Source organism: Anas acuta, chromosome 18 (assembly GCF_963932015.1).
Source record: "Anas acuta chromosome 18, bAnaAcu1.1, whole genome shotgun sequence".
NCBI classification, from domain to species: domain Eukaryota; kingdom Metazoa; phylum Chordata; class Aves; order Anseriformes; family Anatidae; genus Anas; species Anas acuta.
The window spans coordinates 7,493,177-7,513,121 of record NC_088996.1 but is presented as its reverse complement, the minus strand read 5'-3'; the positions used below and the strand labels follow the sequence as shown (position 1 = coordinate 7,513,121).

General features: G+C 47.1%; 1 protein-coding gene across 4 annotated transcripts in view; it reads left to right on the top strand.

Moving 5' to 3' along the window:
- RAB11FIP4 (RAB11 family interacting protein 4) overlaps positions 1–19,945 on the top strand; it is a 124,978-nt gene that overhangs the window by 66,624 nt on the left and 38,409 nt on the right. The window contains exon 1 of one of the 4 annotated variants that reach the window (XM_068655367.1): positions 8,655–8,801. The exons of the other annotated variants lie outside the window; for them this stretch is intronic. The gene's annotated coding sequence lies outside the window, so the exon portion shown is untranslated. Of the gene's footprint in view, positions 1–8,654; positions 8,802–19,945 lie in introns of those variants that run through there. 4 annotated transcript variants of the gene reach the window in all.

Genomic DNA, 19,945 nt, shown 5'->3' with positions numbered 1-19,945 from the left:
TGCCGACTGGCCCCCAGCGCCTGAGGTGAGATGGCTTCCAGATCTTCCTCACAGTTCAGCTGAACTGGAGGTTATGTTTTTCCTGGTATGTCTGTGCTTGTGAAGGAGGCTTCTCAGTGATTGTCCTTACACTCTCATCCGTGAAGGGGCTCTGAGAGAAATGAAACGCTGTTTTCCGTGGCTCTCTGAGCCTGCCACATCGCTTGTTGGTCAGGAGTCCCCGTAGGGAGCTCTGGGTTCAGCTCAGCAATAGCTGAGGATAAAACTATTAGTTCTGGCTATTTGGATGGCAAGCTGGCTGGCAGCGCGTGCTCCCCTGCCTCTGAGTGCCAGCTGTGCCAAGCAGAGCAGCCCCCTCCTCTCGTTCCTGTTGCCTGGCTCCAGGGAATTGAGTATTAACACATTGTGTCCCACAGCGTGCAAGCAGCGGGCACATTCCTCAGCAAACAATTCCAAAAGGCCTTGATGGCTAAATACTTGTCCTCCTGCCTGGCTTTTAAGAAATGAAGTGAAACTTAATGGGAGTTCTGCGAAGTTTGATAGCCCTTCCACTCCGCTGCCATCATTCATGGGGGGCGTCCAAGCTTCCAGCCTAATGGGCGTTTGTGAGAAGGCATCAACTCAGAAAAAGTGTCAACAGCACCACAGGTCAGACCAGGACATATTATTATGCACCTTTGAAAACATAGCCAGGCTTCACATCTCAGCCCAGCATGCAGCAATCATTAGTCACCCTGCATAATCCTCTTGACCTATTTCTTTTTTTTTCCTTTCATAGTGGTCACATTTGAAAATACAGTCTAGAGCCAGTTGGGCTGACACAAAGTCGCTAATTGGGAGCTGTCTAGCTGAGGGGTAACATTGGGGCAAAGTTCACTGCAGCGTGCTCAGCACCCAGGCTGCAATGCTGAGTCTTCCAAGGGAGGTGGCAGCTGGGAGGCCTCGTGTCACCAGCATGCATGGGGACTCCATTCTTGTCCCTTTCAATGGTGTTGGGCACCTGGGCACTTGGGTTCATCTGGAATTGAGGGGTTGAGCGGCTCTGGCCCAGCAGAAGGGTACAAATGTGAGAAGCTCTAATGGTATTTGTGTGCAGGAGGAGGAAAACGCTGACTGGAATAACAGGGTGGCCAGCGAGAGGCTGCCTGCACATCTCCATCCCGGAGAGCTGGGCAGGCATAGCATTTGTCACCAGGCGATTTTTCAAGGGGCTGCCATCCTGATGCTTTCCGCCTAAGGCTGGTGCAGGAGATACACGAAGAGGCATCATTCATGGTTCAGTCAGTTTCCATTATCTTACAGGAGGTCTCACTTGTCCTGGTAGGGCAGGTGCAGGGTGGCCGTACACACATGGCAAGACGTGGAAATGAGCTGCAGGCTTGGTACAGAGGCTTGTTACTTCTGAGACATTTATTCTGCACGCCATGTATCTGTTAAATTCCTGGAGGAGGCAGCCACAGATATGTAGATGAAGGAATTAGCATAAAAACTATCTACAATGCTTATTCCATTATTATACTATCAAAGTACTTCACAGGCTCTAATGAATTCATCTCATAGCTCCTCTGGGAGCTAGGAAATTGTTATTCAGCCCAAGTTTGTGGAAGATAAATTGAGGTATCCACTGATAAGGCCCAGGTCAGAGGTGGCAGAATCAGGCTGGTCCACAGAAGAGCCAGGTGACTGCGTGTCACTGGGGTCATCGGAGATGCCTGTCACTGAGTGGGGACCCATGTCTCCCCCAGTGCCTTGTCTGCTGACACTGCTTCTGTATCTGAGCACGTATAAAACTCAGCAGTACTTTGTGCACGTAGGTGGAATTTGTTACTAAATTTCACGTGCTGATCATTTTCCAGAATGCTTTTTCTTGTTCCCTTGTTCTGCAGAGCCTTCCTGGGTGAAAGGCAGAGTGCAAAGCAGGGCTGCCCTGCTTCGACCAGGGAAAGATCAAAGCTCTGATGCAAATAGTGCTGAAGGCAAATTAATTTCTTGCTCACCTGCACTACTTTATGAAGCTACCAGCCCAGCAAGATTTGTAGGTGTCAAATCTACTTCTAGTTTATAAAAGCAGCCAAGGGGGCCATTATAGGTCTGCTGCACCCTTGTACAAACAGGCGTTCAACTAATTAGGTCAGGCTGTGTTCTGTTAGAAGCAGCTGTGTTGTAAATCTCGCCTCTCCCTACCATGTCAGCCTTCCTGCCTTTTACTGGAGTTTCAGGGGCCCTCAGAAGTACTTGTGCTGTTATCCTCCAGTCCCTGTAGGCATCTATAAAATTTTGCAAGGCTTGATTTTGTCTGACAAAGTGTGGCATTTACACTGCAATACGCAGGCAGCCAGAAGTTGCTTGTCTCCCACTGTTAGGTTGCAGTCAAAAGTGGCTCAGTGTATTTGAGGGATGGTGCAGGTAGGATCCTGTTTGGTTCTTGCTGTTTGTGAAGCTGTTTTCTTGTCTGTTTTTGACCTGTCATTGCAGGACTGGACTGTGTCAGTCTGCCATGCATATTTCTAGCCTCATTAGACCCCTGGGTGCTGAGTGCTGCTGTCTGTGCTCTTTTGCTGTTCCTTTCTGTAGGGATTTAGGGCAGAAGTGCTTTATGCTGCTGTCATCATCTTGTAAGGAGCTAAGAAGAAATGCAGTGTATTCCCTAGATGCCAGGATAATCGTATCTTGACAGAATACTAATTAATCATCTCGTAATCAGGTAATTATTTCCCATGTAGCTGTCTAATTACCATTTAGTAGCCTAGACTCCAGCCTGCAAATAGCTAATATTTTCAAGTGAGGGTTTCAAGGAGAGGAACACGGTGGGCCACGACTCTTGGTGTAACTCCTCTGTCTTTCTTGAATTACTCCTGGGATCAATTTGGTCTGCCAGTTCTTTTAGTCTACTGAAGCACACAGCAGCCCTAATAATTGCTGTGTTGGCAACGGGAAAAGAGTACAACCAACTCCATTGCTCAGTGTAATGGACTTAGCTGCTTTACTACAGCTGTTAACATGCTCATAAGTACACCCATATGTTGGCTCCCTAGGAGCTCTTACTAACCGAGCAGATTATAAGCTAACAAGCTTGAGTCATACGTTTGGAATCAATATACAAAATGCTCTTAAAAGTTAAGGTTATGTATTAGAGCATGCTGAGTCTCTCCATGGTAGAGAAGAGATTTACTTGTAAACCAGGTAAGACTGCACAGATAAAAATAACAATCTTCAGTCAAAGGTTTCTTAACATTCATACCTTGAGTGTGTTTTCACCTCTCCCTCCAGCTAATTTACTCCTATCTTAGGTTTCCCAATGTCTGTGGTGTATGTGTGCACAGCACGTATGTATGTGTCCCATTCTCATGCCTCAGAAAATTTAGAGTTCTTAGAAAATGTCAACCGCATTTGGAAGAGAGGCAGGAACCTCAACAATATTAAACTTTTATGGTTCATAACAATAGGCTTTTGTATGGGTATAGTTAAAGCAAGACAAGCCTTAATTTATATGACTTTGCCAGTGTAAAAATGATTTAATACAGCAATACTACTCCCATATGTGAAAGAAGTCACTGTAGACTGATACGAGGCGCTTTCCTGCTTGTGGAGCTGCCTCTTGGGCTGGTAATGTTATGTGGTTGTGCTGTTAACCGTGTCCCACAATGTCTGTGTCAAAGCTGTAAAACTAATCCTGAAGATATCAGAATCCAGCTCAAAAGGACATGTACACCTACCATGGTGCTGGCCGTGGACACACTGAGGGGTTATTTAACATCTCCCTTTTATAATGCTGGAAGCACTGTGTGACCCTAACTTCATGTCTCAGTGTCAGGTTTACCCCAGACGAATTGCAGCAATTTTCTCATGCTTTACAGCGCTCCGTTGTACCCAGCTGCCTCTGTATGCATTCACTATGTATGTGTGCCTTCACCTTTGCTATCTGTTCTTGTGTCCAGACCATCAGACCTTTGCCCAACCAGCCTGACAATGGCTTTGCAAACACTCCGAGGACCTGCAGTGTGTTTGTTTTTCCTTGGTTTGTTTTCTTTCCACTACCTATCTTTGTGGCGATACAGACCGCTGCTATTGACCTCAGAAGTGCTATGATGGGCTTTGCTGTGCACAGAAGGGATGAGCGAGGAGCGAGCCCTGCTCTCAGCAGCCAACCTCGTGGTGCTTCTCGCCAGAGGAGCCAGGGGAGGGGAGACCACGTATATTGCAGGGACTCTCCAAGAATAAGTGCTGAAAGAAAAGCAGCTAAAAATAGTCTCTAAGGCTAAATGTGAATCATCTGGAGAGGAACCAGCAATAAATTCTGCATGAAAATCGTGGAAGGAAGAAGCCATGTTTTCAGCAGCAGTCCTGCAGGCTGGCAGCAAATGAAGTCTGCCTATGGAAGAACTGCCACCTCTGACAGGCGCTGCTGGGAGGCTCTGTGTCCTTCCCTCTATCTGCCTTCTCCAGTTTTGGCTGGGACTCAAGCCAATCTCATTCTTACTGGTGCAGTTATCAGTTAGGTCTCTCTCAGAATATTTTTTTTCCCCAGATTTTGATCATATTTCAAGAACTGGAGCTCCAGAAAGTGGAATCGGGCTTTGTGAGAAGAGCTAGTCCGAATGATTTCCCTCATCCTCCCCATGGTCCAGACAGTTCCCAGGTTCCAGAAACGTGGCAAGATAATGAAACCCTTTACAAAACAGTGTTTTTCCTTTGCACTCCTTCTCCCAATGCAAATGCTTAACCCCTCTGTCTTCCCCCCGCCATTCATTCTCTTCCCTCTTTGCCAGCTCTAATCTGCTGCTGGGGGTTACCAGAGCTATTTCCAATGCGACGTGTTTAATCCGAAATTGAAAAGTCTTTGTGAGCTGAGGCCGCAGTGTCACGCAGTGAATATCTTAGATTCAGAAGGAGATCAAGGTGGCTTCTTGGTTACCAGTAGTTAACACAATCCATTGTGTTTTATTTAATTGCCTTTTATACGTGTCTTTGTATCTCCTACTAGGGAGAAGTGAGATCTGGAAGTGAGATAGCTTATAAATAGCTGTCGTTTTGCTGCAGCACTGAGGGAAACTTCAGCTGTAGCGCAGCTATAGTGCTTTCTGACAGGCATTGAGGAGGCAGATTGAAGCCTTTCTGCCATACAATGCTGGGCTACAAAAGCAGCATTAGGGCAGCAGCCCCTGCTAGGCGGGAGTAGCTGAGCGCAGATGCATCCCGAGGCAGGGGAGCACCGCTGACTTTGCGCAGCAGCGTGCATCATGCGATGCATCATGTGAAGTAACGGGAGGAATTCAGACCTGTTGCTGGGCCGGAGCAGTGTGCAGGTACTGCCCCGTCGCACAGCTGGGGCAGAAAGCCCAGCCCTTCAGTCCCCCATCCCACACCGCTTCTGTGCAGCTGCAGCAGCTTGGCATCATTTGTCTCCTTCCTTTCTTGGGATGGCATTTCTCACTGAGACGCTGGACAGAGTGCCAAGTCCAATGGCAGGCCATGTTTCAGCAAAGCTGTTTTCTGTCAGAGTTGAAATGACCCTAAATTACAGGTTTTGACAGCATTTTGGCATAGCAGGAAGGGAATTATGCCTAAATTTCAGAGTCTCGTTTTGACATCTGTCTGTGGAGTGTTTTGGTTTAATTTTTACTGGGTTTTTAACAAATTTGTTTAATTGTATAAACATTTAATAACTTTAATAACATTAGTAACACTTAATCATATAAACATTTTAAGAAATTGCCACCAATTAAAAAAAAAAGTGAGAATTTTCACATTTTCTTTTAATTCTTTTTAAGGTATCTGGATTTATCTTCCAGAATTCCTGTTTTCAGCCTGAGGCTGGTGAAAGACAGGGCAGCTATCCAGTAAAGCAATCTAGGAATATAGCAGGAACTATATTTCATCAGAATTTTTTCTTTTCCATTCAGAAGAAGAATGGCTAATGCGTGGTGCTTTTCCACCAGCTGTTAATAATGCATTTAGTTTATCCTGACGTGTTTAGAAGAATGCAACAAGAGCCCCAAGACATATTCTAACAAAGAATCGTATCACTTGGCATTTTTACAGTGAACTAAGGCTTTTCTGGGTTACACATGTCAAAGCTAAGGAGTGGGTGTAACTTCCATTACCCACCAGAGAGGAAGCAGAAGGAAACAGTCTGATAAAACCATAGTATTTCGTTAGGCAAACTTTCCCATGTAAGGCTAAAACATTTCAGCCTGCTGAACTTCTTCCAGCCTTCAGGCCTGTTTTTTAAAAAGCTTCAAGTGTGAACAGATAAGGAGTTAATTTACCTTCTCAGATTTAGACCTTTTGAAAGATGCATGGAAATTGTGAGTGCGAGAGATACATTTTTAATCATGCTGGGCTTATTTAATTGTAATCTTTGTTTCTCAGCTGTGGAGCATGGAGCCCTTCCCACTCCTGCTTTGCACTGCACAGCCCAGGCACATCCTAACTGTATGGGAGAGCTGGCTTCATCTCCTGCTCTGCAGCCTCTGGATCTCAGGAGAAGGACCCTGAGCTGCAGCGGGCTCCATTGCTGCTCCTGGGCTGGGCTGCAGGGATGCACCAGGGATGCTCCAGCACCTGCCCTGCTGCAGAGCTGGGCTGCCCCATCTTCTGCGCTGAGCCTGCAGGAGCAGCAATGTGTCCTAAGAGCACATGTCTCAGGTGTCTCACTCCCTAGAGCAGCAATGACTAGGGTTCTTAACACTCTCTTTTTGGGAGAGCTGTTCATGCTTAATCTCTTTTGGGCTGGATGATGAAGCTGGTTCAAGGCTGCCTGCTCCAGGACTGATCAGCACTGCAAATGCAGTGCTAGAAACAGAAGAATTTATTCTTTTCCTTATAAATGTGTCTCTTGGAGTATAAAGAAGAACAAAAACCAATATGCAAAGCCATAGTTATCTTTCCTTCTGCTTCCTTGACCTTATTGCTGCCTTTTGCTTGCCACCTTCCTTTACACCACTCTTGTTTGCAATCAGGAACCGAGGCCCTGCTGGGAAGATATATTTAACTGATTTACTTTAGCCACATTACACATGATGTACACATGGTTTTGTATGAGGAGTTCATTTTAAATTACTTACAGGCACATAATGGTAACTCTGGGAGGAAAGAAGGAGATTAAAGTGTATCCTTGCTGAAAACTCTAATCTTTGAAATGTTTGACCTTTCCTCCTTTGAGCAGTCCTCATCAACAAAATTAAAGGCCCATAATTTTCCATTGTTGTAGAGATCTGAATGTTAGAAGTACCAGAGTTAAAATAAACAGGGTTCAGTTATTCTTCATGTAAGGTCATTTGGGCCAGCTCTAGATAAAGTAGTTGTGAAAATGACCATGCCAAGGCACAGTCTGATATGCCCCTATCATGCCTAAATTTAGACTTTTTATGGGATTCAATGTGATGTTGTTTCAGTCTGACGATAAACTTCAGCTATGTTATGATTAACTAATAGAAAATGGCAGGAAATGTTTTTTTTTTCTGTCTCGTTAAAGACTGAAAGATGTTGAAAAACATCGCCTACCCTAACTCAAGAGAAGAATTCATTCTCAGAAGTGTTTGTGATCCTTAGGAAAATATAAAAAATATATAAAATATAAAAATAATTTGTCAAATCAGTCAAAATGCTAATGTTAAAACATTTTGATCTGACTTGCACAATGTAAACATTTTTATTATGATCAATTTACCTGTAGAAACAAAAAATAATGTTGAATGAGAAAGCTGGGTTGTATCAAGATCAGCTGTAAGAGGACCAGTGGAGAAGGGGATCTCTAAATGCCTGCTCATTTCTTCTGGTTTTGCCCAGGCTCCCATGATCTCGTGAATCTTTTCCATCTTACAGCCACTAAGATGAAGAATATCCTTTGCCACAATCAACATTTTCTGAATGGAGCAACAAATTCAAAGGGGTAGGAGCCTAAAATGATGGCTGTTTTACTCATTTGGGAGGTAGCAGAGAGGTAGTATTTGTTTAGAGAGGAAGTTTAACTTCTGCTGTGCTTCAAACTTTCTTTCTGCTTGCTGTCTTCCTTTCTCCTGGCTATTTCTTGCTTTCTGCAGCTTTGTACATCTCTTATTTTGGACTGCAAGATCTTTGGGATAGATAGAGCCTGTGAATGTGTATGTTAGCTGGCACTGTGCGACCTGGCTGTCCAGAATCTGTTGCCGTAACGCAAAAGATTATTCATATGCATTACTGCAGCAGCAGATTTTACGAATTCCCTGTTCTCAGGAGCTGTGTAGTTGCAAGTCAAGAGATTTTGGCATAGCAGAGCCTTAGAGTTGTTCAGAAATACCTGGTTCCACTGAAGACTTCGGCATCAAACCTGAAGGCAAACCTCAGTCCTGCCATCGTTTCGGTGATCTCTTCTGAGCAGCTAAAAGCAGGAGAGTGCGAGGCAGAAAATTATTTTGTTTCAAAATAAGTCTAAAGTTAATAGCTAGTTTAGATTCAGATAGAAATTGCTTTGTTAAACTAACAATATTTCGGACTGGTGGAAGCACTGCGTGGAAGTTCAGCGTTACCTGGATCGAAGGCAGCGATGCTGCTCCCGGCTCCGTGCTGCCCGCGGCTGTGCTGGATGCTCCTGCTGCGAGGAGGATTTGATTAGGAATGCCTTAGCCAGGGCAGATCTGAAGGCTTTGGAGTCTACCCCAGGTTTCTTGGCAACGACGCACAGTTGAGAGCCCTCACCAGCACAGACGCAGAGCGTGTCCCAGGTCTGCCTTCACGTCCCACTCGGGAGAAACTTAGCTGCTACGAGGGAGATTCAGAGTCCCTGCGATTTCCTATAGCGACTTCCACAGCCGTTCTCAGTAAGTAGAACTTCGAATTAAGAAACGATGAATGTTTTACCCCCAGAAGTTGTCTTTTGTTAAGTGTGTTGTAGATAAGGGAGGCACATCAGGCTAAAAGCCAGAGTTAAAATATACACAATTCTGCTTTCAGTTAGTGTGAACCTGCTCTAATGAGCCATTAACAGAGTGGTGTGAGGCTGCAGGAGACGAGTCTTAGAAAACCAGGCGGAGTGGGAAAGCAGAGCCTGACCCTTCTCCCTTTGTCAGCTTTTTCTTTTCAGGAGGGAGCTAGTTGTATTGTGTGCGCCTGCTACCTACAGCAAAGCTGTCTGCACGAGAGGGGAGCTGGGACAGCCTCCCCAGCGTCTTGCATGCCTTTGTGGGCTCTGCACATCCCTTCTTGCACTGCTGATGCAACAGGGGAGCCTGGCACTGCAGCGAGCTGTTTCCATTCCTTTTGCACTGAAATCATAGTAAAGTGGTGTCGTTTTGAAGATGAGAGTTTTTAGCTGGGCAAGGCTGTATTTCCTGAGATTTCTTATTGATGTCTGATTTCTGATGCAGAACCAGAATGTGCAGTGGGCTCCTGTTCCTTCTGAACTCCTCTGTTCTCTGAAGTATTTGTGCTTGCTTTTAATGGAGCAAACAGTGAGTGCAGCAATACCAACCCTGCAGAGGTTACCGTAACCCAGTGGAAAGGTGGCTATTGTGACTGTACTTGTGATTTAGTCACCTAAATTGTTCTGACCTCAGGGAAAAAGCCGATCTTCCCGTGCACCACAGCTGCCGCTGTTGACGAGGGCTCACAGCCTTCTCTTGCGGCATGTGTCGTGCCTGCGTGGGTGGGCATGTGGGCGGGCACGGCTCCGAGCACCCTCTTCCAGTGCCTCTGAGTCACACCGCACTCGCTGCAGGTATGCGCGCACCCCTGCTTTGAACATTTCCTGGTGGAGCCATGCACAACCTGTGGCACATGCCATGAAAAAACATGCTTGTAGGAAGTGAGCTAGCCAAAGCACTCGCAAACACAGTGGAGGGCTGGGCTGGCTGCGCTCCCTGCAGGAGCTGACTGCAGTTCTCTGAAGGGCCGGGGCAGTGCCGTGGCTTCCTCATCTGCAGTTCTTTCACAGCTCGGTTGCCTAAACCTACCCACTCGGAAGGCAGCCTGCAGCACTGCAGAGAGCCTGTGCGGCTTCCGTGCGGGGAATGAGTCATGAGCTGCCTGCAGCTGAGTGAGGGCAGGACCGCACCGTGCCACCCGTCCTGACGGCAGCGCTCCTCGGCAGCCCCTTCTGTGGGGCTGCGGGAGATTAGTCCCAGCATACAGGGAATGAAGTATTCAGCCCTGCTCCTCTGGGAATATTGAGCGCTGCCGTGGGAGGAAGAGAAGTCGGGACTCAATTTATTGGTGCCGTTTGACTGAGCAATCATACCCCTGCTTTTAGTAGAGAGGAATGTGAGATTAAAGAAACTTGGTTCAAAGGCTCCACACATCTGTGGTAACAGCTGACAGCGGGGCCAGATCCTTGCGGTTTTGGTTCCTTCTTTGAATGACCGTGTCCTTCGGGGGCTGCTGTACTTGAGTGGCAGCCCCTGAGGCTGCTGCACCTCCTGGGCTCTCCTGCTGTCCCCAAAGGCGAACAGCAGGAAGCTGGCTGCAGTTCAGCCTGTAACCCTGCTGGCTGAAAAGCGATGAGGATTTGGCCAGCCCAGCTCTTCTCCACTCCCAGTATCTTTGGGAGAAACTATATCTGAATCTCACCATTTAAATTGCTGAAGTCAGTGGTGCTGGGCCAGTATATCCTAGCTAAGAGTCTGGCCTGCCATTTTTACAGAAAATACAGCAGCTGTGACAAATAAGAGGTGGTTTAGAGGGTGCTTAACATGGACCATGGGGAGTTCCCTTTGCATAGCATGGTGTTGGTTTGGATCTTTGGGTTTCCAGGACCTCCTGCCTCGGGCAGACAGGGTGCCCAAACACCCCACGGCGATGTCCGTGCGGCTGTTCCCAATGACTCTTGTAATTACTCCTGCGCTGAGCTCAAGAGCAGCACGCTGCTGGTTCGGTGTGGCTGGGCCTGCTGGTGCAGGGACTGCGGGGACTCGTCTGCTGTATGTCCCCCACATAACCCAGGCACAGGAACCACACTCATCCTGCTCGGGGACATCAGCTGCCTCCAAACTGCTTCGGCGTGAGCAATGGTGAATCCTCCTGGGGAAGGTGTAGATTAAGTCGCATCCTTATCACATCTTGCCATAACTCTGCAATAACTCGCTGCAATGCTTGTTTCTTCCAAGGCTGCTTAGGGATTCCTAACCCATTTTTCCCCCTCAGAGAAAAATGCTGTATTATAGTAACAGAAAACCATGTGGCTATGCCCCGTTCATTGCAGATCTCCACAAGCTGATGTTGTCTGTCCAGGTACCTCATGCATTTCTGCGTAAAACACACTCTGCCCACGTGCACAGAGCAAAACCCCTCTCATCTGTGCCTCCCCCATGCCTCACCGAGTGCTCATGCTGGTTAAATGAATGTCAGCCTTGGTCAGCACTCGCTTGGGCTGGTCGGCCAAGTATTTCGGCCTGGCTCTTTCTCCTCCCCTTGGTGTCCCCCTCCTGTTGTTCTGTTCCTCGCTCTGTTCTCCAGTAACAGTACCACCTAATTAGGTCACGGGTTGTTTCAGAGTCAAAACCTTTCAGAAGGTTTTCCAGTAGCTGCGGGTTTTGTTATTCAGAGCCGCTTGTTCTGCTTGCCTAGCTTTCCTGCTTTGTGCCTCTCTTAACTGCTCCTAATGCTGAAATATTTCTTATTCATGTGGCTGCGGCAGTAAAAGACATGTTAGCTCCGTAACAAGCTGCTGCTGGCTCCTCAGGGAGCTCCCAGAGAAACGTTTTACTCCGAGATAAATCTTCTTTTCTGCATTCCCTACTGTTTTATTAATAGAGACGTTTTCACAAGAAGAATTTTCTCACGTGAAGCCTTCTGCAGCTTCAGCTGCGGTTCCTCCCTGGAGCCCCGGTCGCTCTGAGCCCTGTGCCTTGCTCGCAGCAGGCGCCGGGAGCCACGTCGGGGTGCTGGCAGACACGATGCCGTGCTCAGAGCAAGGGCAGCCAGGAGAGGGTCAGCAGCATGCACCGAGACCTTGGAACATGGCAGGCAGATTGTAGGCAACAGACCTAATCCAAGGTCTGGTTGCCCCCAGATCTCACTGCATCTGGCTGAAGGGATTCACCTACCTACCGTAAGGCGTTACTTTTCCCTACAAACAAGTTCAGTTAGACCACAAGGAGTACTTCCAAAGGAGGTGCTGGTTAGGGTAAGCAACGATGGCAGAACTGTGTTGTTTTTTTCTCATATTTATAACCAAAGCCTAGGAGATGCCAGATGTACCCCATTCAGTCTGCAGCCAGAAGGCAGGGCGGGCTGCCTGACCAGCTGGGCTGGGACTAGATGGAGGCTTGGCAGTGGGTATTTGTAGGAGATTCCTGCCTGCTTCCCTCCAAATGAAATACGAATTATGTCCTGATCTCTAATTAGCTTTTAAACATTCAATTTAATAGTGGTGAAATGACATCTGTGAATTATGGTACCTCTGAATATTCCGAACAGCTGTATAAATACCCAGACCTCTTTAAAAATAAGATGAAAGAAGAGCTGATAAATCAGAATGATTTAAAAAAATTCAACTTTTCTTCAGAGTTAATTGAGAGCAAAGATTGTTGCCCCCACTCATTGCACAAATTTCAATTAGGCTGATGGCAGAGCTGGTCACAGTGGCTGAATCTGGCCTGTAACAAATTATTAAAGGAAATCCTTCCTGTTTCAATCATTGAACCTTATTAAATCAATTTCATACAATGTTTTAGTCATTGGCTTTCGTTCATGCCAAACTAAAGCTGCTTTTCCAGGCAACAGAGCCTGCCTGCTGGAAATAACAAGACTGGCTTTGCCTAGCTGTGTGCTGCATAAAAGACTGTCCAGAAAATCTTATTTTGGGATCTGCTGTATACAAGAGGGGCAGGAGATGCTTCCAGCTTCTTCCCAAGCAAGGTGCCGGTGCGTTCAGGTGAGGTGGTGGCAGCTGGGTTCTCAGCCTTGCGAAGTATTTCACCTGGGATGTTTTGTAACGCTCATCAAAGCAAAAATTACACATGGCTCTGGCTGGCTTTTTTCCTGTGCCATTTTTTAACAGTACTTGCTAACTGTGACTTAGCAAAAGAATTGAAAGAATTTGGAAGATAAGAAATTAGTCAGGGAGACAAGAAAGCTACATGTAAAGGAGATAAGAATTGGGCCAGGGGGAGCTCAGTCCGTGCAGTTAGGATGTCCCAGATCTGAGCACTACTTCTGTCCCATGAAGTCTTGTATGGCAGGTAATTCAGTGTTCTTCCTGGAATAGTAGGTAATGTCTTTTTTTGGTGCATTTTTGCTTAACTTTGTGTCTGAGGCTTGTTGTTCCACCTCTTTTTTAGAGAATCACTTGTCATTCCTTAATCACCTCAAGCAATTAAACCTAGTGTGAATTTGGAGGGAGCCAAGGTTCGGGGCTCAGCCTCCTGCTGTCAGGGGTTGAAGCGGGCCAGCCTGCAGGAGCTCGAGACATCCTTTTCAGGCAGAATGTCCTGTCAAGTTTCGATGGAAATAACAACTGTCCTGATCTTTTTTATTATTATTTATTTATTATTGCTTTGTCTTTCCACTGCCAACAGCACTTCAGAAGTGAGGGATCCAGCCTGACCTCCCGGAGGAAAGGCATACTGCCAGGGGAGTACCTCTCAGGTCTTTACAGGAGGAAGTGTCACATCACCAGCTGATTAAGCAGGCTCATTCGGATCTCACACAGCATAAGAGCCCAAAGTTGTAATCCAATAACTGGCTGAAGAGCAGCCTGTGTAGCCATGGGGGTGACAGCATGTGCCTGCAGCCTGAACAGAGAGTCCCCCACGTCTCATTCTTCTGCGGTCCTCTGGATTTCAGGTGGAGAATCTCAGCTGTTGCTGCTCTCCTTAAATTGCACTTTCCAGAAGAGACTGAGAGGAGAATGGGTGAGACAGCTCAGAGTACGTGCAGGATATTAACAAGGGTGATGGCTCTGACTGGGGTGTGTGTGGCTCCAGCTACATGGCCACCCTAACAAGCCCAGCTAACTGCAGTGACAAATCAATCTTCACATCTCAATCCAGTGCTGTCTCTTCTCACCTGTAGCCTCTGTCTTCTACATGCCTGCACCAGCAGTCTCACAGCGCTGCTGCATGGCCATGCTCTCCTGGAGGGGCTATGCCCCATCTGTGTGAATGCTTTGGCTATCTTCAGGCTTCAAAGTGGCATTAAATGTCTGTGCTCAGTCAGCTGGAGCCAATCTTGAGCAATGCCAGACATCAGATAGTGACTGATCACGCTGATCCACCCCTGGGCTCTCAGCACGGCCTCTGCCTGCCCTGGGCTGAGCCACCAGGGTGGGAGCAGAGGGCAGGTTCCCCCCAGCAGGGATAATTAACAGCAGTGGTCCTGTATGGATGCTGTGATTACTTCCTTCATTTTCCTTTTGTCTAGCTGTAAGATGTGTGATTGCCATGGGGGAACTGCCTAGTGTTACACCGTGATTTGACAAAGCCTTTGAACTCTTCTTTTTTTTCCCTTTTGAGCTTTGGTCATCCAAATGTAAAGTAGAAGCAGTTAAAGCATGGGAGAACTGAAAAGGTGTGGAAAAGAGACAGTAGGGCTGTGCTGAGCATCCCCAGAGCCAGCTCTGCAAAGGGGGAGGGGGGTTGTTATCTCTGGACTGAAGGGCACTTTCCCACTGTGACTTCATATGCGGGGTTTATACCACAAAGAATTTACGTACAAGTCAAAGGAAGCTTTGCTACTGCTGTCGGTAGATTTTAGGCTTTGGCAGAAGTGCTGGTGCTCGCTGCTGTATCGCCGGGTGCCTGGACCTGGTGGGCAGCTTGCTTTAGCAAATGTGCATGTCAAAGAGCCATTGCTTTTCCCGGGAGCAGCGGATGAAAAATTGGTTTCAGCTGAGGAGCTCTGCGATGTACTTTATTGTGATGTTAGCTATGATTTAATGATAAAACGCTAATGTCGCTTAGGAAGGAAAGACAATCGGTCCAGTCAGCCGCCCTCGCAAGGAACGGCTGTGCTGTGCTTGGGAGCCAGAGCGCTGCTGTCGCTCCGCTCGCTGCCCACGGCTTAGTCATTTGTCTGAGCACCAGTGAACAAAAACACAGATGTAGAAGGAAACGCATCCCCTCTGCCATAGCAGAAAATTAATCATGTGAAATGCTCTCTCCCAATAGCTGCCCATTGCTCAGGGAGGAGGAAGGAGCAAAACCAAACGCATGAGGAAAATATTTCCTGGCCGAGGGTAATTTTAGTCTCGCACACCATCCATCCCAGCGAGGTACTTCATCGCAGCCCCAGGGGCGGCTGACTGGGTAAATCACCGTGCCCTGTCTGAAGGCAAAGAGAAGCCAACTAAACCCCTCAGAAAAACCTCGTAAAGCAAAAGGTGCCATCCAGCCTGTAACAGAATTAGCACGTTTCTGTGGCTGATAACCTGCTGCTTGCAGAATATCACAGGTCAGTATGTTAGCAAAGTAACAAAGCCTGGCTTTGGAGGCACGGCCCTGTTTCTTCTGAGCTGCAAGTGCTCTAACCCCAGGTCTCCCCACATTCTTTCTGGTGCTCTCAGTCTAAAAATGGTCTTTTCTTGGAATACACTTGTGATATACAGAAAGTAAAGCAAGGATCCCAGAAGAAACCACAAAGTACAGACATGAAATCCCGACTGCTTCTAATTAAACACAAACAATAGGTCCATTTTACGTCAGCTGACATTTGTCAAACTGTTATCACAGTTTATATTTACCACAGCGTTCTTCTGGGAACTGTTAAGGCTGCGTGTGTAACTTAGTGAAATGGCCACAAGAATCAGATTCAAAATATTTGCATTTCTTGCTGCCAAGGTTCACAGCAAGGTCGTTCCTCGTGGGCTTTCGGAGGTGTTGGTGCTGGGATGGAGCTGGGAGGGAAAGGCACGGCGGAGGGGGATGACTGGGCCTCTGCACGGTGCTGCCGATAGGTTGTACGTGGCCACAGGTTCACATTTTTTCCCCTGTAGCTGCTGAAAAGTAGCTGCTGGAGAAATGACTTTAGTAAAGCCGGTTGCATTTGTGGTGTTTTTATAGCTCCAGAGCCAGGCTTTCCTACCTGGGCTACAAAGTGGTTTCCTACTCAGGAGTTAATGCACTCGTTTCAGTAGCCAGGCCTGATGCTGAGGTAACTTACACTACAAGTAATTCTGGGTTAACTAAGCTGCGCTCATTAAACAATCCTAAGTTATAAGAATATGGTCGTATGCTGGGAGAGGAATAAAGCAAGGGGGTCGGCCAGCCACACGTTGGTCGGACCCTGCAGGGCTGCTGGGCAGAGCTCGGGGCCGGCTGGCTGTGCAGCTGCAGGAGCTCTCGCCTCGGTGCTTTCGTCTCAAAGCAGGGAGTTTGACAAAATTGTTGAGGAAGACCAGGCTAATATCCCGGTAGAGGCTAAAAATAAATTGCATTTGTCATTGTGAACATGTGCACTTATTAATAGCCAATATTAAAAAAGCCCTCTGAGTCCATCTGTTACAGTTTCTGATTCAGGCACTGAATGTTCAGGGCATTCGGTAGGTTTCTGAACATCACTGCCTTGGGAAAGATGTTTCAGCTGATTTAAAAATGATTTAAAAAAGTTCTGAAACTTTTAAAAATCACTTCATGGTTCAGGTCAGTAAATCAGGGCCAAATTCTCCCTGTCTTGAACAGAGGCTGAGGAGTACCGAGGTGGAACTGAGTATGAGTGATGAATGCAGCTTTACATCAGCATGATTAGGGATACAGCCACCCTTCATTGGGAAGTCAAAGGTTTGCATAAAACACAGAGAGGCCTCATAGAAAGTGAGTGATTAATAATACTCAGGTTTTGGACAGCCACTTGTAAAGGGGGACAGCGAGTGGATGCAAGATCTCTGCACTGGGAGATCTGTAAGGAAAACAGCCCTGAGATTTTTCGGCCTGATCACAAGGCATCACAGTTGTGGGACATAAATCTGAATGACAGGGTGTGGATCTGGCTATTAAACAATTACATCCATATGAGTGAGAGTTTGGTGCAGAGCTGAAGGGGCTGCATGCTGCAGCCATGCTAGCATGGTGCAGGGCTGAAGGAAACCTTGTCACCAGCCCCGTCCCGGCTGCGGCAGCGAGGAGACAGGACCCAGACTCGCCTGTTGCTGCCTTAATGCTGCTGTCCCTTGTGTTGTTGCAGGCAACAAATGCGTTTGAGGGTGAGCATTTCTTATCAGTAGTTCCCATGCTAGTGGCTGGCTTGTCCTGTTGACTGACAGCTGTGATAATGAGGTTATTGTGAGGAGGCAATCCGTGCACAGAAATGTTTTTATGTCTTGTGGACTGAGATCTTTGTGTCCCGAGAGAGGCTGTGCCTCTCGTTGGCTGAGCCAGAGCAAAGGGCAGAACATGAAAGGACTGTACAAGAAAAACCTCTGTTGCTTTCTCATCTCTGTATTAGGTAGCCAGTTTAGCATGGTGTTTGCTGCAGTATCAACGCAGCTTTCTAACCATTCTTACATATCTTTGGTGTGAAATACCAGGACAGCAAGGCAAGTCCCGTTAGTTCCATTCACCTGGACAACACCTTCAAAAGACTTCAGCTTCCAAATCTTAGTGTAACGGTTAGCAAAACAGTGGAGGGTTTGTCTAGGGCAAGGCAAAGCAGCTAGGAGAGCAAGGAAAAACAGCTTTGTTTGTAGATGCTGCATTTCTAAAAGAATCCCCTTTGCTGCTCTCTCTCTCTCCCTGTTTACTGAACTATATTGACTTAGTTCCTGGTTTTTGTGCTGCTGGCTCGTCATGGTACAGCACTGTGCTCTCAAGGAGCCTCAGATTTGGGCCAGGCCTTGGCTCACCTTAGAATAAAATACTGAGAAAAGGATCTGACAACTGAGCAAGTGTGACTTGGAGGAAGAGGGCATGACTCTGGTGGCAAGGCTTGATAAGACTTCTGTCTGCGTTTTCTTTATTCTCTGTTGTTTTCTCCCTGGAGGTAGAGGAAGGCCATTTTTGTTTTCAAAAGCACTGCCTTCACCGTGGCAAAAATCTTGTTTTCTTTCTTTCTTGCTACTGTTCCTCTCCTTGCTATGAGAAGAAAAAAGCAACAACAACAACAAAATAAAAACTAGTGGCTAGCAGCTCTGGTCTCTCAGGGAAACAAAAATTCTTACTATGAGATTAAAATTCACCAGAATGAAATGTCATGGGGAGTATTGAGTTGTCATTCTCTGGTGCTGCAGAAAATTGACTTCCTGCATGTTCCTGCGAGGGTGCAGAGCTGATGAAGTAACTGCCTTGCTGGATTTCAATAAGAATGCAAATGGGTGGTGAATAGGAACCGCAAACCACAGAGGTAGAGCAATGTGCTTGGGATGGCCCAGGCTGGAAATTGGATGGTTTTGATGTCTGTAGTGGGTCATCCAGGTTAGAATGCAATTCATGTTTCAGCTGATAAGACTACCCATGTGTGACTTTTAAATTAAAATCTGTATGTTTCTTACTGAGATTGGACCCAGCCAAGCCCCTGAAATGCTTTGTAGGCATTACTGACAGAAAGCAGCGTTTTTTTCCATCCATAAGGTAATATTTTGGTGGTCATTATTTTTTTGCCAAAGAATTAAAGTTCTGTTTCTGGATAGAATTAAGTGTGGTTGAGCCCATTCCTGAGTTCTTCTGTGACCCAAGATCCTAAACCAAAAGTGATCCTGAACCAGGATATAAATACAAGTTTGCAGCAGCCATAACTTTGAGCTGATTTTATTAACATGAATTACTGAAGCATGCTTAACATGACAGGCAGGCTCCTCTGCTCACAAATGTTGCAGCATCTCCCAGACAGAAGGAACTGAAAACATCTGGTTCCTTATTTTGTGAAGCAAAGCACTGGGAATCTGCTGAGAAGTGGAAGATCAGGCGTGCAGCTGAGTGCCACAGCGTCGCGGCAGGGCAGGGTAACGGGAAATGGACCGGTTCGTGTCCCTCGTCTGCGGTGACCTCAAGATGGCAGGGGGCTGGCACATTGGGGCTGGCACACTGCTGTCACCACATGGCCACGGGTGACAGTGGAAGGTGGGAGCTCAGCTGGCACGTCGCTGGCACGTTGCTGCCGCGCTCAGCACCAGGCTGCAGGAGGTTACAGAACCCTGCTGGCAGCAGAGCTCCTGGTGCCGGCAGGTCCATGTCAGCTTAATCTTATGAAAATGGCCCAACACAGCAAATGGTTCAGCCCCTGCACTTCTGTAACATTCTCACCCTGTCAAGTAGCTTCCTACTCAGTGTTGATGGAGAGTGCCGGGGGCTGAGCCGGGGCTGCCTTGCTCCCGGTGGGTGTGCTTGCCCTGCTGGAAGGCAGCTCGCGGCCCTCCTTGTGCATGGAGCCCCGGTTCCTATGTGCTGCTGCACGGAGATGGCACCTGAGTGATAAGATAGAGGAGGTTAATGGCCTCAGCTACAACTTTCCACATAAAATTTAACTGATCTAAGTCATATGCAGCCTGGGGGCTTGATAGTATTTGATGTGGCACAGTTTGGTGCCTTTTAGGGATCGCATTAAGGCTTTCTTCTTGTTTCCCTGACACTTCCCTCCCTATGTTTCATTCTTCCCTAGCTGTTTGCTTTCCCCATCTGCTAATAACCAGGGCCAGAGAGAGGAGCTTGTCTTAGACACACCAAGGTGCTGACCCAGGTGGGTGTTTGGTGGCCTGTGAGGAAAAACCAGGAAGTACACCAGAAAATAATGTCCATTGCATAAAAAAATCATCATTTTTGTCATTGAAATTTTCTTTTGAGTCAGCAAAGTGCCCAGCTGGGGATAAAAGAGGAAGGGTCAAGCATCCCACGAGCTCCAATCCATCATCATCATATGTTGCACGGTCGTGTTATCAGACTAAACACTGTCCTGGATTTGAAAATCTCCATAAGCACAGATGTGCCTTGGGCACAGTGGGCTCATTGTCCCAAGAAAAATTGAAGGGAGGTCTTGAGTGATGTCTTGTTTTATAGACGTTGTTGCTAATAGCAAATTCTCCCAGCAAGGAAGTGCAGATTGT